Source organism: Bombina bombina, chromosome 5, assembly GCF_027579735.1.
Source record: "Bombina bombina isolate aBomBom1 chromosome 5, aBomBom1.pri, whole genome shotgun sequence".
Lineage (NCBI taxonomy): Eukaryota > Metazoa > Chordata > Amphibia > Anura > Bombinatoridae > Bombina > Bombina bombina.
The window spans coordinates 857,348,431-857,363,704 of record NC_069503.1 but is presented as its reverse complement, the minus strand read 5'-3'; positions in this window follow the sequence as shown (position 1 = coordinate 857,363,704).

Here is a 15,274-nt window from a genome sequence, read left to right as displayed (position 1 = left end):
GCGCAATATTTAAAAAAAAATTATTTTAATTAGATGGTGTTATTATAAGTGTAACTGTACTTTTCAAAGCATTTTTAATGTGTTTTGTGACACTTTTTTCTTACGAAAACAGTTAACCAGAGACAATCATTCTAGTGTAAACCGTGATTGCGCTCATGTGTTCACATTTACTTTCAACTTGTAAAGTGAGCGCAATTTCACGTGTGCACAAACGTGAAAACCTAATATCGCTCACGTGCAAACTAGAGTGCTCAACTCATAATCTAGCCCATAATAAAGCAATAGGGCAGAGTGGGTTATCTTTTACTGACGCTATGAATAACACACAGGGCGCCATGTACTAAGAGGCGGGCGGACAGCTTCTTAACTCGCGAAGCTGTCCGCCCACCTCCGCTACACACGGGCAGCGGATCTATTGATCCGCTTGCCCGTATGTATCATTACACACTCATCGGAGTGTGTAATGCTCGCCCCTGAATGCACGCGACTGAAGGGGCTGTCAATCACCGAGAGCGAGCGTGCTCTCAGTGATTTTGCTTCGCCACCTAAGAGGTGGCGTAGGGTGTAGGAAGCAGCGGTCTAATGACCGCTGCTTCTTACATTGCGGGAAGCAGGCTTGCATATGCGAACCTGCCCCGCAAAGGCTCCGGAGCAGCTTTCGCTGCTTCGTACATGGAGCCCACAGTCTGGTATTACATTGGTATTATACTGAATGTTTAAAAATTGTAACCAGAGAATCTAATTTTTTAAAAAATGTTATCAGGGACCAATACTTTACTGCATAGCACAGGGAGCACCATTAGCTTGCTCATTCGCTCATAATACAAGTTATGAGTTAAGTGTTGCACTCAAAAACAAACCATTATTATAAAAGGGACCTGAAACCCACAATTTTCTTTCATGATTAAGTTAGAACATAGCATTTTAAACAACTTTGTAATTTACTTCTATAATCGCGTTCTCTTTGTGTTCTTTCTTGCAAAGTATATCTAGGTAGGCCCAGAAACTACTGATTGGTGGCTGCACATATATACTACAGGAAAGAGATGGATAAACTCAGTGCTATATGATAGTCACTTCTCAGCTCCTTAATAAAAAGGGGCCCTAGTTCACCTAATACAAAAATACAGAAAAAATAATACAAAAAGGAGCGCCTATGGGCGGTAGTGTAAACAAAAGTGTGGTTTTATATAGGTGATCTAGGTCATAAAATAATAATAAAACATATTATTTATTTAAACCATTTAGAAAATAATTTATAAAATAAAGGTAAAACAAGGATAGTGAAAAATATGCTCAACCAGTGACATAATGAAATGTGAATCAGTCATTAAGTACTGTCCCAATTGCGATGTGTATAATGTGTCTAAAAAAATTAGAATTAGAATAAAACGTATTAGAATTTTTTTTGATAAAGGCCTATACCCAGGCTGAAAGGTGTTGACAGATATGGCTTGTTTCTGGTAATCCTCCCTATTAGTAGACACTTTAGCACTATTTGCATAACTGTATTGTACCATATATATTTTTTCCCCACTGGTACACGTGGACTATATCCAATACTCAGGATTTCTCATACTGAATCTATAATGGTGATTTGAACACTTTTTCTTTTTCTCATATGGCCAACACTAAATTAAAGTATTAACTCCTAATCCGCCGCCCTCCAAAATCGCCAACACTAAATAAACATATTAACCCCTAAACCACCAACCCCCCACATTGCAAATACTAAAGTTAACCTATTAACACCTAAACCACCAACCCCCTACATCGCAAATACTAAAATAAACATATTAAGACCTAAACCGCCGACCCCTTACATGGCAAACACTAAATTTACTATTAACCCCTAAACTTAACACCCTCCTAACTTTAAAGGGCATTTGGGGCACTTATAGAAAATTAAACAGATATCTAATCTCTGGTTAATTTTAAGAGTGTTAATTTCTACCAGCCACTTGTAATGGCTGGTTAATTTTTTAACAAATTTGCCCGTTTGTGGGAGTGCAATAATTTAACGCTCCACTTGTAATCTAGCCCTTTGAGAATTTTATATAAAGGGATAGATTACAAGTTAAATGGTAATTTATTGTGCACCCATAAATGGGTACAAGATAAATAACCAGCCATTATAAGTGGCTGGTTATTGCTACCGTGAGCTCACTGTAGCAATTAGAGCCAAAAATTAACCAGAGATCAGATCTCTGGTTAATTTTTCAAAATTGCCTTCAAATTTAAGAGTATTATAGTATCTTTTTTTTATGTAGCATTTTTTGTTAATAAAATCAACTCCAAAACCAGTCTTTAGGGGTTAAAGTTGGCGGGTGTGGAGTGCATTTACATTGCCGTCAATGGGGAACTGTGAATATATGTTCCCTGTAAATATATATGCATATGCTAATATACATATTGGTAGCTATTAAATCTAATTGTTTTGATAAGTTATAGCACAAACTTAATTTAGTATATTGAGAGGTTATGTTTGTGGGGACTAGAAGGGATAAACTATTTACAGAGTTAAAGGGACTCTGAACCCAAATTTTTTCTTTCATGATTCAGATAGAGCATGCAATTTTAAACAACTTTCTAATTTACTCCTATTATCAATTTTTCTTCATTCTCTTGCTTTCTTTATTTGAAAAAGAAGGCATCTAAGCTATTTTTTGGCTCAGAACCATGGAAAGTACTTGTTTATTGGTAGGTGAATTTACCCACCAATCAGCAAGAACAACACAGTGTGTTCACCAAAAATGGGCCGGCATCTAAACTTATATTCTTGCATTTCAAATAAAAATACCAAGAGAATGAAAAGAATTTGATAATAGGAGTAAATTAGAAAGTTGCTTAAAATTGCATGCTCTATCTGAATCACGATAGAAAATTTTTTGGGTTCAGTGTCCCTTTAAACCAGATGAATCTCCACAGTTTTATATAGTTTGAAATTAAGTAACAGCTACACTTTTATTTATAACAGAGTGTGATGTGTAAACAACCAAACAGAAGAATACGATTTGTTTTTAAATGTATATAACTGAAGTGCTGCTCTCATAAAAACTGGTTGTGCCAGAGCAGGAACAGTGACTTCATAAATAATTACTTGTGCAATGATTAATGGAGATGTTTGATGTTGCCTTGCTACCCCTAAGGTGGACAGACACTTTCTATGTCTGGGAACCATGTAAACACATTGATAAATGTTTGCACATTTATTATATAACATAACATCATAAATATTCAACAATAGGTCATGATGTTTATTAAAAATATTTTTCAATATTTCTCTTACTCTTTTATGTCCTCAGGTAAATAAATTTAACTACCGCTTATGTATCTCAAATCACATATATAATATCATCCACATAGATAAAACAAACATGTAAGTCCTCATCTTTCATATCATACTTTGTACACTGTATTTGTATTCCTCTTATATATAAATTGTTTTGACTTTGTACATGATATAATTTGTATCACCCTTAGAACCGAGATGAGTTTGCTTAGTATGTTCAGATAACTACTGGTTAAAAAAGGTGTGTCTAACACCAACCAATAACCAGCTTACATCAATCCTTTTTAAATTACACACACCGGTTTCTGTCTAGGTTTATGAGTACGGCTAATGCCGAAATGCGTAAAACCCTTTAATGTACAGGGGTCTGACCATTCATTTGTCCATCATCACCTGTCCAATCCTTCTATAATATTACTAAAGACTGACGTTAGGGGCAGTCGGTCGTGCACTAAGTGCTTAATTTTAGTCATACAGGAGTTGTATGTACATTTAATATTGAAAAATATGTTCTTTTAATTATTTTAACCCTATAATGTAAGATTTTTGCTAATATTACTTGTCTATGGGCCAGATTACGAGTTGCGCACTGTTTTGCGCAAGCGATATCAGGCTTATCACGGCTGTTTGCACTTGTATAGGAGTGCTCGTATTACAAGTTGAATGTAAATTTGAACGCCAGTTACCTGGTTAACTGTTACACGAGACAAAAAAAAGTGTCACAAAACACATAAAAAATACAGTGAAAAGTACAGTTACACTCATAATAACACTATCTGATAAAAGTTATAAATAAAAGTTATTACACAAAAAAGATATAAGGGCTCAAAGATAATATGTATATATATATATATATATATATATATGTAACACCCTTTCCTGACCTTCCCTGAGGTGCGTGATAGTGTAATGCTGTCTACCTGTTTCGTGTATGAGAACTAAGCCTCCGCAGAGTGGGAGTAGGAGGGGGGTTGTAATCAGGTATATAAGGGATGCCTGTATGACGCAGTGCCTCCACCTATAGGGGACACCCTAGAATAATAGGGTGTGGGGTCCTATAAGATTTTAGTACAAAAAGAAAACAAGTAATAACCACACAAGAAATCTTCAAATAAAATGTTGCTTTGATTATTATAAAGTGTTTAACCAATAACATACAGTGTAACAAATACAAATAATAATATTAATCACAATATCTTCTTATGACATCAGTATACCTTTTTTTTAACTCAGAAGTCCTTCATGAGCTCATGAAATAATAACATAACTGTTGTTGTAAAATACTTTGAGGTGGTGCTGTATAATGCAATTTCATATACTAAATAGAATTTAGTTGAGGAAATTATCCCTTGCTGCTTGTGAACGAAGCTAGAGAGCGCTGCTTGTGATCGATGCAGTGCTCAAGAAAACTTCTCCTCAGAAATACTGAATAACATAAGTCTCTACCTTATTACTGAATTTCAGCAATCTACTTGCCTTATACTGCAAAGTCAGTCACTCTTTTACTACAAACAGCTGCAGAAATCTCACAGTTATGCCCTTATGTAATGTAGCTTAATAAATACAGTCAGTGTATTTCTGCAAACTGTTCAGGCAGAATAACTTATAGGATATTCTCTGGGTTATCTCTTTAATATACATCACACTCAGTTACTTCCTTATGTAATGCAGCTGTGCAATCCATTCTGTGTATTTATGCAACTGTTTAGGCAGAATAACTTCTAGAATATTCTCTGGGTTATCTCTTTAATATACAACAACTCTGCAGCACATCACACTCAGTTACTTCCTTATGTAATGCAGCTGTGCAATCCATTTAGTGTATTTATGCAAACTGTATAGGCAGAATAACTTCTAGAATATTCTCTGGGTTATCTCTTTAATATACAACAACTCTGCAGCACATCACACTCAGTTACTTCCTTATGTAATGCAGCTGTGCAATCATTTAGTGTATTTATGCAAACTGTATAGGCAGAATAACTTCTAGAATATTCTCTGGGTTATCTCTTTAATATACAACAACTCTGTAGCACATCACATTCAGTTACTTCCTTACAGGGAGTGCAGAATTATTAGGCAAGTTGTATTTTTGAGGATTAATTTTATTATTGAACAACAACCATGTTCTCAATGAACCCAAAAACTCATTAATATCAAAGCTGAATAGTTTTGGAAGTAGTTTTTAGTTTGTTTTTAGTTATAGCTATTTTAGGGGGATATCTGTGTGTGCAGGTGACTATTACTGTGCATAATTATTAGGCAACTTAACAAAAAACAAATATATACCCATTTCAATTATTTATTTTTACCAGTGAAACCAATATAACATCTCAACATTCACAAATATACATTTCTGACATTCAAAAACAAAACAAAAACAAATCAGTGACCAATATAGCCACCTTTCTTTGCAAGGACACTCAAAAGCCTGCCATCCATGGATTCTGTCAGTGTTTTGATCTGTTCACCATCAACATTGCGTGCAGCAGCAACCACAGCCTCCCAGACACTGTTCAGAGAGGTGTACTGTTTTCCCTCCTTGTAAATCTCACATTTGATGATGGACCACAGGTTCTCAATGGGGTTCAGATCAGGTGAACAAGGAGGCCATGTCATTAGATTTTCTTCTTTTATACCCTTTCTTGCCAGCCACGCTGTGGAGTACTTGGACGCGTGTGATGGAGCATTGTCCTGCATGAAAATCATGTTTTTCTTGAAGGATGCAGACTTCTTCCTGTACCACTGCTTGAAGAAGGTGTCTTCCAGAAACTGGCAGTAGGACTGGGAGTTGAGCTTGACTCCATCCTCAACCCGAAAAGGCCCCACAAGCTCATCTTTGATGATACCAGCCCAAACCAGTACTCCACCTCCACCTTGCTGGCGTCTGAGTCGGACTGTAGCTCTCTGCCCTTTACCAATCCAGCCACGGGCCCATCCATCTGGCCCATCAAGACTCACTCTCATTTCATCAGTCCAAAAAACCTTAGAAAAATCAGTCTTGAGATATTTCTTGGCCCAGTCTAGACATTTCAGCTTGTGTGTCTTGTTCAGTGGTGGTCGTCTTTCAGCCTTTCTTACCTTGGCCATGTCTCTGAGTATTGCACACCTTGTGCTTTTGGGCACTCCAGTGATGTTGCAGCTCTGAAATATGGCCAAACTGGTGGCAAGTGGCATCTTGGCAGCTGCACGTTTGACTTTTCTCAGTTCATGGGCAGTTATTTTGCGCCTTGGTTTTTCCACACGCTTCTTGCAACCCTGTTGACTATTTTGAATGAAACGCTTGATTGTTCGATGATCACGCTTCAGAAGCTTTGCAATTTTAAGAGTGCTGCATCCCTCTGCAAGATATCTCACTATTTTTGACTTTTCTGAGCCTGTCAAGTCCTTCTTTTGACCCATTTTGCCAAAGGAAAGGAAGTTGCCTAATAATTATGCACACCTGATATAGGGTGTTGATGTCATTAGACCACACCCCTTCTCATTACAGAGATGCACATCACCTAATATGCTTAATTGGTAGTACGCTTTCGAGCCTAATCAGCTTGGAGTAAGACAACATGCGTAAAGAGGATGATGTGGTCAAAATACTCATTTGCCTAATAATTCTGCACTCCCTGTATGTAATTCAGCTGTGCAATCATTTAGTGTATTTATGCAAACTGTTTAGGCAGAATAACTTCTAGAATATTCTCTGGGTTATCTCTTTAATATACAACAACTCTGCAGCACATCAGATATGACTAGTATATCTTTTCTCTTGCATTTAGTTAGCATGAAGTTATGGAGATCTTAAAACAGCAGATAATGGCTGACACTCACAGTACAAATAAAAGGTTTCAACTTCTGTCTTCAGCAGCCACATGTAGCAATGTCTGAACTGTCTCTGGAATCCATGCATTAGTCTGAATAACTTCTTTCAGCTTGGAAACAGCAACTTTCTTCCCCCATCTCAAAGTCTGTGCAAGCTCCACACTTCTCTTAACACCTAAGAAATCTCCTCAGCACTAACAACTCCTCCCCCTTCCCAGATGGCATTTCTCTTCCTCTATACAACTATTACAGCAGCCATCTTGGGTAAGGGCAAGGTCCTTACATACTCCCCCCCAAAAAAAAAAACTTGCTGTCCCCAGCAAGGGGTACAAGAGCAACACATCAATACATTTTCTTTAGCAAGTCTAACAAAATCACATATTCATCATGAGTCAAATTATGGTTAGGGTATACATCTTTCAAAACACATCGTACAGCAGATGCTAGAGCAGGCAACAAGGGTTCAACATTATAACCAGGGTTTCCTAGTGTATCATATGTCAATTTCTTTGGGGGATGTCTCTTTCTTGCTGGTCTTTTCTCCCTATAGGGACTTCTACTATCATAATGTATAGGGTTTGGAGATTCCCTATCTGGTATAGGACTATTAGGGAAGGATGGCATATCAGGTTCAGAGGTTGCGGCAACAGAGGAGGCATGCTCATCATTATAGGTCTCTCTTTGCAATGGAGTTCTCATTCCAGGGTCCGATTGAATTGATGAGTCTTCATGTGGGATACTATATTCATTATTAATTGACATGCTTGGGCCTTGGTCCTCATGATATGTAACATCATGCTGGAATTGAGGTATAGGCAACAAATGATTCTGATGCCATGTCTTCACAACACCATTTTCATCTGCTATCCGAAAAACTGGAAGACCTGGCAATTGTCTGACTATTCTATAGATACTATTCCTACATCTAGGAGCTAACTTGTGCTTGCCTGGTATCCCTAAATTCCGTAAAAGGACACGGTCTCCTGGTTGCAAATCCTGATGTTTTATTCTCTTGTCATATCGTTGCTTATTAGCCTCATTTAATCGAGCAGTAGCTTCTTCAGCCAACTTATAAGCTGTTTGTAAACTCTCCTGCAATCGCCTGACATACTGATAGTGACTCTTATGAGAAACTCCATCTGATGACACCCCTAACTGGAGATCTATAGGTAGTCTCGCTTCTCTCCCAAACATAAGGAAGTATGGTGAATAACCTGTGGAATCATGTCGGGTGCAGTTGTAGGCATGAACTATTGCTTCTACTTGACGACTCCAAGTTCTCTTTTCAGACTCTGGCAGGGTCCCTAACATATTTAGCAAAGTTCTGTTAAACCTCTCAGGCAAAGCATCTCCTTCTGGATGATAGGGAGAAGTTCTTGTCTTCTTAATTCCCAAAACATTCATCATTTCTTTAATGAGGCGACTCTCAAAGTCTCTACCTTGATCAGAATGCAGTTTCTTAGGAAGACCATAATGAATGAAAAACCTTTCCCAAAGAACTCTAGCCACTGTACTAGCCTTCTGGTCCTTTGTTGGGAAGGCTTGAGCATAACGGGTATAGTGATCTGTTACAATAAGAACATTTCCAATGCCACGAGAATCTGGCTCAATGCACAAAAAATCCATGCAAACAAGATCCATGGGGCCTTCACTTTTCAGATGACCCATAGAGGCAGCTCGAGTTGGAAGAGTTTTCCTCTGTACACATCTAAAACATTTATGAATGTAGTCTTCTACATACTCTCTCATCTTTGGCCAATAACATCTATCCTGCAAGAGGCCAAACGTTTTTTCTATCCCAAGATGTCCGTGCTGATCATGCAAGGATGACAGAACAAGTTTTCTTAGTTTGGCAGGTAACACCAATTGTCTTCGATCTGGATGATTGTGGTATTTAACTACTCGAAACAGAAGTCCATCTTGAATTTGAAACTTATCCCACTCTCTATTTAGTGGACCAGACCATTCCCTAGGAATTCTCTTCAGTAAGTGTGGGCTATCAGTTTGAACAGCTTTTTGAAGTAGTCCAATTAAAGGATCTTGTTCCTGTGCATTTATTAATTCTTCAGGAGGTATTCGAGACCATCTGGCTAATTCCACTACATATGGTTTACAATAATATACAGGCAGAGCTTGTAGATGACATCCCAATGAATCTACTGCTCTCAAATCTGAAAAAACAGAGGTTTTGTCTTTGAAGACACTGGTTTGGCAGAATGCTCTCACACCAAGTGAAGGAATTTCTTCCCATTGAGAATCACCTGTTTGTTCTGGTAGTCCTGGTCGTCGGGACATTGCATCAGCCCCTATATTCTTAGGCCCTGGCTTGTAACGTAACTTAAAAGTGTAATTTGATAGTGCAGCCAACCACCGATGACCAGTTGCATCCAACTTTGCTGTAGTCAAGATGTAGGTAAGTGGATTTTTATCTGTTCGAACTTCAAATTCTACTCCATAAAGGTAATCGTGGAGTTTATCCACTACTGCCCATTTCAGAGCCAAGAACTCAAGCTTGTGGACTGGATAATTCTGTTCACTCTTAGACAAACTCCTACTTAGATAAACAACAGGTCTCAACCCTCCAGGGTACTCTTGGTGTAAAACTGCCCCCAAACCCACATAGCTAGCATCTATATGTAGCACATAAGGTTTTTCGGGATCTGCATAGGCCAAGACAGGTGCCTCAGTTAAATTTTTCTTTAAATTCTCAAACGCTTTGGAGCACTCTGATGTCCACCGAGTTCCCAAAGGAGTTTTTGCATTTAGTGGCTTTTTAGGATCATCTTCACTATGTTTCAGCAAGTCGTTTAGGGGTCGAGCTAACTGGGAGTATCCTTTCACAAATCTTCGATAGTATCCACAAAATCCAAGAAATGATCGAAGTTCACCAATGTTGTTAGGCTGTGGCCATGCGGTTCTGCCGAGACCACATGACCTACATAGGTCACAGATGATTGGCCAAATCTACATTTCTCCGGACTTAACTTTAGGCCTTCTTCGTGAAGACGATCCAATACTTTCAGCAACCTTGTCTCATGTTCCTCCAAAGTACTACCGAATACAATAAGGTCATCTAGATAGACAAGACACTCACGTCCATTCATATCTCCCACAGTACGTTCCATTAGCCTTTGGAATGTGGCTGGAGCTCCACAGATCCCTTGTGGCATCCGTGTAAACTGATAGAATCCTAGTGGACAAATAAAAGCTGTCTTCTCTTGGTCTTCTTCAGTCATCCCTACCTGAAAATAGCCGGATCTCAGATCCAGAATACTGAACCAGCGGCTGCCATTAAGACAATGTAAAATCTCTTCAATTCGAGGTAGGTCATATTGGTCAGGTATAGTTCTTCGATTGAGAGTCCGATAGTCAATGCACAAATGTATAGACCCATTCTTCTTTCAAACCACTACAATGGGTGAAGCCCATGGACTGCGAGAAGGAACAATTATTCCAGCTTTTTCCATCTCAGCCAAAACGGCACGAACATCCTCAACATCACAAGGAGGCAATCTCCTAGAGCGTTCCCTAAAAGGGGCAGAATCTGTTAGGCGAATGGTATGAAGCATATGTTTTGAACGTCCTACATCCATTTCTGCGGCAGAAAAAACTCCTGCACGGGCCTTCATAGCCTTCTGAAACCGCTCACATGCCTCCTTAGGCATTGTAGATCCTTCAAAGTTAAATTGTAGTTTTTCTGTTTCTGTTTTTTGAGAGAGAGAAACATTTACGAATAGCCAATGATGAGTCTACTACTGGATAAAGATATCCCAAAGTCTGATTAAAATCAATACCAACAGGGTATGGGGCCAAATTTTGGACCTTAACACTTAGCCACTGTGGTGGAGGCCCATCCTTTCTTCTGTGTAAAATTTCAGGTACCAAAATCCAACCCTGCTTGGTTGCTTCTTCATCTGGCGTTTCAAGAATAAAACAGTCCTCTTTGGGTCTGCCGTCAGGGTACACCACCAAACATTTTAACTCTTTCATCCCTCCTGGGGAAATGTAAGTCACTCCAGCAGAACGGTTGTAGCACTGACCAGCATATTGTCTCAAAGATATCTTTTCAACCTCCTGACGTAAAGTTGGGTGTAATGACTTGTCTATGTCTTGCCCCCCAACCTCCATCATGAATTTCCGTAGCAAAGATTGTACATATTTTGTGTTGGTCCCTAGAATTATAGGGGCTTCGGAATCTTTGAAGGTTTCTGGGCAGATTAAAGCCTTCACTTTCATGGGGTATATCATACTAGTATGTAACTGGACTATACTAATGACTACAGTGACAACTCCATCAACAGCACACCTATTTCCACCCACACCTCTTAAATCAATTTGAGAGGGAGGCTTGATTTTAAGATGTTTAAGGTAAGTATCATAAAAACTACGATAGATTATGGTGCACTGAGATCCAGTGTCCAACAGCGCCTGTGTAGAAATGTTACAAACTTTTACTCCAATAAAAGCCCTTGGCCCAGCTACATCATCTTCAGATAAATCAAAGGAAATATCAGTCATTCCCTTCTTCTGAGGGACTGTAAGACTTCCCAAAAAATCACCAGCATATGAATGTATTTTGCTGGGGCAATCCTTTGAGAAATGGCCTATCTCTCCACAAGTGAAACAACTCCCTTTTGGTCGAGTAGTATTTTGGAGTTTTACAGGTAGTTTTGCTCTCTCCAACTCAGCCTTTACTTGGTCAGGCAGTCCATTCTCCATAAGCTCTTTCAACAAAGAATCTGCATTTCTGGAGTCTTCTAATTTTTTTTTAGTCTCACTTTTACCTATGCAAGCTTCGCCAGACTTACGCACAGTGTGGAAACTCATTTCCTCTTCTTGAGAAATTATCATAGGCATAAGGGCCTCCAATTCTTTTGGTGCTTGAGAGTGCAATTGGGCTCTAAGAAAGATGGCTATTGGGTGGTCTGGTATAATGCCACGAAGGAACTGATCTTGCCTCCGTTTATTCATATCTTGTCGTGTCACTACCCCTTTTCGAAACAATAATACAAGCTGCTCATGTAATCTTAATAGAAAGTCAGACATCTTCTCTGTCTCTCGCTGCTTAAGTAACCGAAACTTATACAAGAGATCTTCTGGATCTTCAAATAGACTATATAAGGTCTTTAAGAAAGAGATTAACTCTACAGCAGTAGCTTCAGGGTGTTCCTCTCTATGGTGTTGCAACAATACTTGTGCTGGTGGCCTAACACTTTCTAAGAGGCGGACATGCTTCACTGTCTCTGGGCAACTCCATTCTTGCAGCACCATGTTAGCATGATCACACCATGCCGCAATACCCTCCTCTCCTAAGGGTACAGGAAGGTTTCCTGAAAATATCTTTAGTTTCCGGTAACTGTATGTATGTGAGCTGTCTGTGATGCTTGTAGCCAACATCTTCAGCACTTCAGATAGACTAGACTCCATATTAGATTCATTTTGAGATCCTCTAACACCCTGAACTTCATTTTCCTTGACTATATGCAGTTCTGATTTTATGACATAAATGAGGGGTAGTCTGACTGAAGGTAGCCCTAGTAGCTGTAGCTCAGAGGGGTTGGGTACTTCTAAGAAACATTGGTTGGTGTCTATTAATATGCTACCCCAAGTGTCATCTGGTACTCTTTTGAATGCTACTATCTTAGGGTACTCTCTTAGTTGAAGTGCTCTCTGGAGTGACTCACGTAGTTTATCTCGACTGGTTTCTACTGGTATCCAAGTCACAGCCACTGCCTGCTCAATTGGTACCTTTTTCTGCATTGCCCACTCTCTCACCTCTTCTAAATTTAAAAGATGCATCTCTTCTGATTTTGCCCCGCCTCTTGATCTCAGCAGTGCCTCCATCTGTAACACCCTTTCCTGACCTTCCCTGAGGTGGGTGATAGTGTAATGCTGTCTACCTGTTTCGTGTATGAGAACTAAGCCTCCGCAGAGTGGGAGTAGGAGGGGGGTTGAAATCAGGTATATAAGGGATGCCTGTATGACGCAGTGCCTCCACCTATAGGGGACACCCTAGAATAATAGGGTGTGGGGTCCTATAAGATTTTAGTACAAAAAGAAAACAAGTAATAACCACACAAGAAATCTTCAAATAAAATGTTGCTTTGATTATTATAAAGTGTTTAACCAATAACATACAGTGTAACAAATACAAATAATAATATTAATCACAATATCTTCTTATGACATCAGTATACCTTTTTTTAACTCAGAAGTCCTTCATGAGCTCATGAAATAATAACATAACTGTTGTTGTAAAATACTTTGAGGTGGTGCTGTACAATGCAATTTCATATACTAAATAGAATTTAGTTGAGGTAATTATCCCTTGCTGCTTGTGAACAAAGCTAGAGAGCGCTGCTTGTGATCGATGCAGTGCTCAAGAAAACTTCTCCTCAGAAATACTGAATAACATAAGTCTGTGCTTTATTACTGAATTTCAGCAATCCACTTGCCTTATACTGCAAAGTCAGTCACTCTTTTACTACAAACAGCTGCAGAAATCTCAGTTATGCCCTTATGTAATGTAGCTTAATAAATACAGTCAGTGTATTTGTGCAAACTGTTCAGGCAGAATAACTTATAGGATATTCTATGGGTTATCTCTTTAATATACATCACACTCAGTTACTTCCTTATGTAATGCAGCTGTGCAATCCATTCAGTGTATTTATGCAACTGTTTAGGCAGAATAACTTCTAGAATATTCTCTGGGTTATCTCTTTAATATACAACAACTCTGCAGCACATCACACTCAGTTACTTCCTTATGTAATGCAGCTGTGCAATCCATTTAGTGTATTTATGCAAACTGTATAGGCAGAATAACTTCTAGAATATTCTCTGGGTTATCTCTTTAATATACAACAACTCTGCAGCACATCACACTCAGTTACTTCCTTATGTAATGCAGATGTGCAATCATTTAGTGTATTTATGCAAACTGTATAGGCAGAATAACTTCTAGAATATTCTCTGGGTTATCTCTTTAATATACAACAACTCTGCAGCACATCACACTCAGTTACTTCCTTATGTAATGCAGCTGTGCAATCATTTAGTGTATTTATGCAAACTGTATAGGCAGAATAACTTCTAGAATATTCTCTGGGTTATCTCTTTAATATACAACAACTCTGCATCACATCAGATATGACTAGTATATCTTTTCTCTTGCATTTAGTTAGCATAAAGTTATGGAGATCTTAAAACAGCAGATAATGGCTGACACTCACAGTACAAATAAAAGGTTTCAACTTCTGTCTTCAGCAGCCACATGTAGCAATGTCTGAACTGTCTCTGGAATCCATGCATTAGTCTGAATAACTTCTTTCAGCTTGGAAACAGCAACTTTCTTCCCCCATCTCAAAGTCTGTGCAAGATCCACACTTCTCTTAACACCTAAGAAATCTCCTCAGCACTAACAACTCCTCCCCCTTCCCAGATGGCATTTCTCTTCCTCAATACAACTATTACAGCAGCCATCTTGGGTAAGGGCAAGGTCCTTACATATATATAGTCTATATCCAATAAGGGACTGCACTCGCTGGATTTAGTTTAAGAAACCTTCAAATCTTTATTGTGGTAACGTTTCAGGGTTCGCAGACCCCTTCCTCAGACCAGACAACAGTGCAGGTGAACAAAGTGTGCAATATATAGCACTAGCCCCACCCATCACAAACATCAAAATTGCGCCAAAAATCCATTTTGTGGTAAAACAAAAACAAGGCCCAATGACTACACCACAAGAAAACACAATCAAAATACAAAATAAAACAAACTGCATATGCAAGTATCTTGCATAACCTCATAGTTTGAACACTAATATGTACAAAAATTGAGTAGTAGATATTCAGTAGTTGCAATAGTATAACTGTAATTAGTTACTGATCCAGTTTAAGTAGCTTAAAGTATATTTAGACAAGCAATGATGGAAAACACACTAATCAAATAATCAAAGTAAACATCATGCAAGAAGAGGAATCTATCTATCAGTTGCACTGTTTAAAATCATATCCACCTCCCTGTATCCAGTTACAGGAATCAATCTTAAGGAAATATACACATAAGCCATAACATATAAACATTGCAAAATAGATTAGGCATTTAAACTTCTAGCATTTGAAATAGGTAAAAAAATAAACAAATAATAAAAATCAATCAAATATA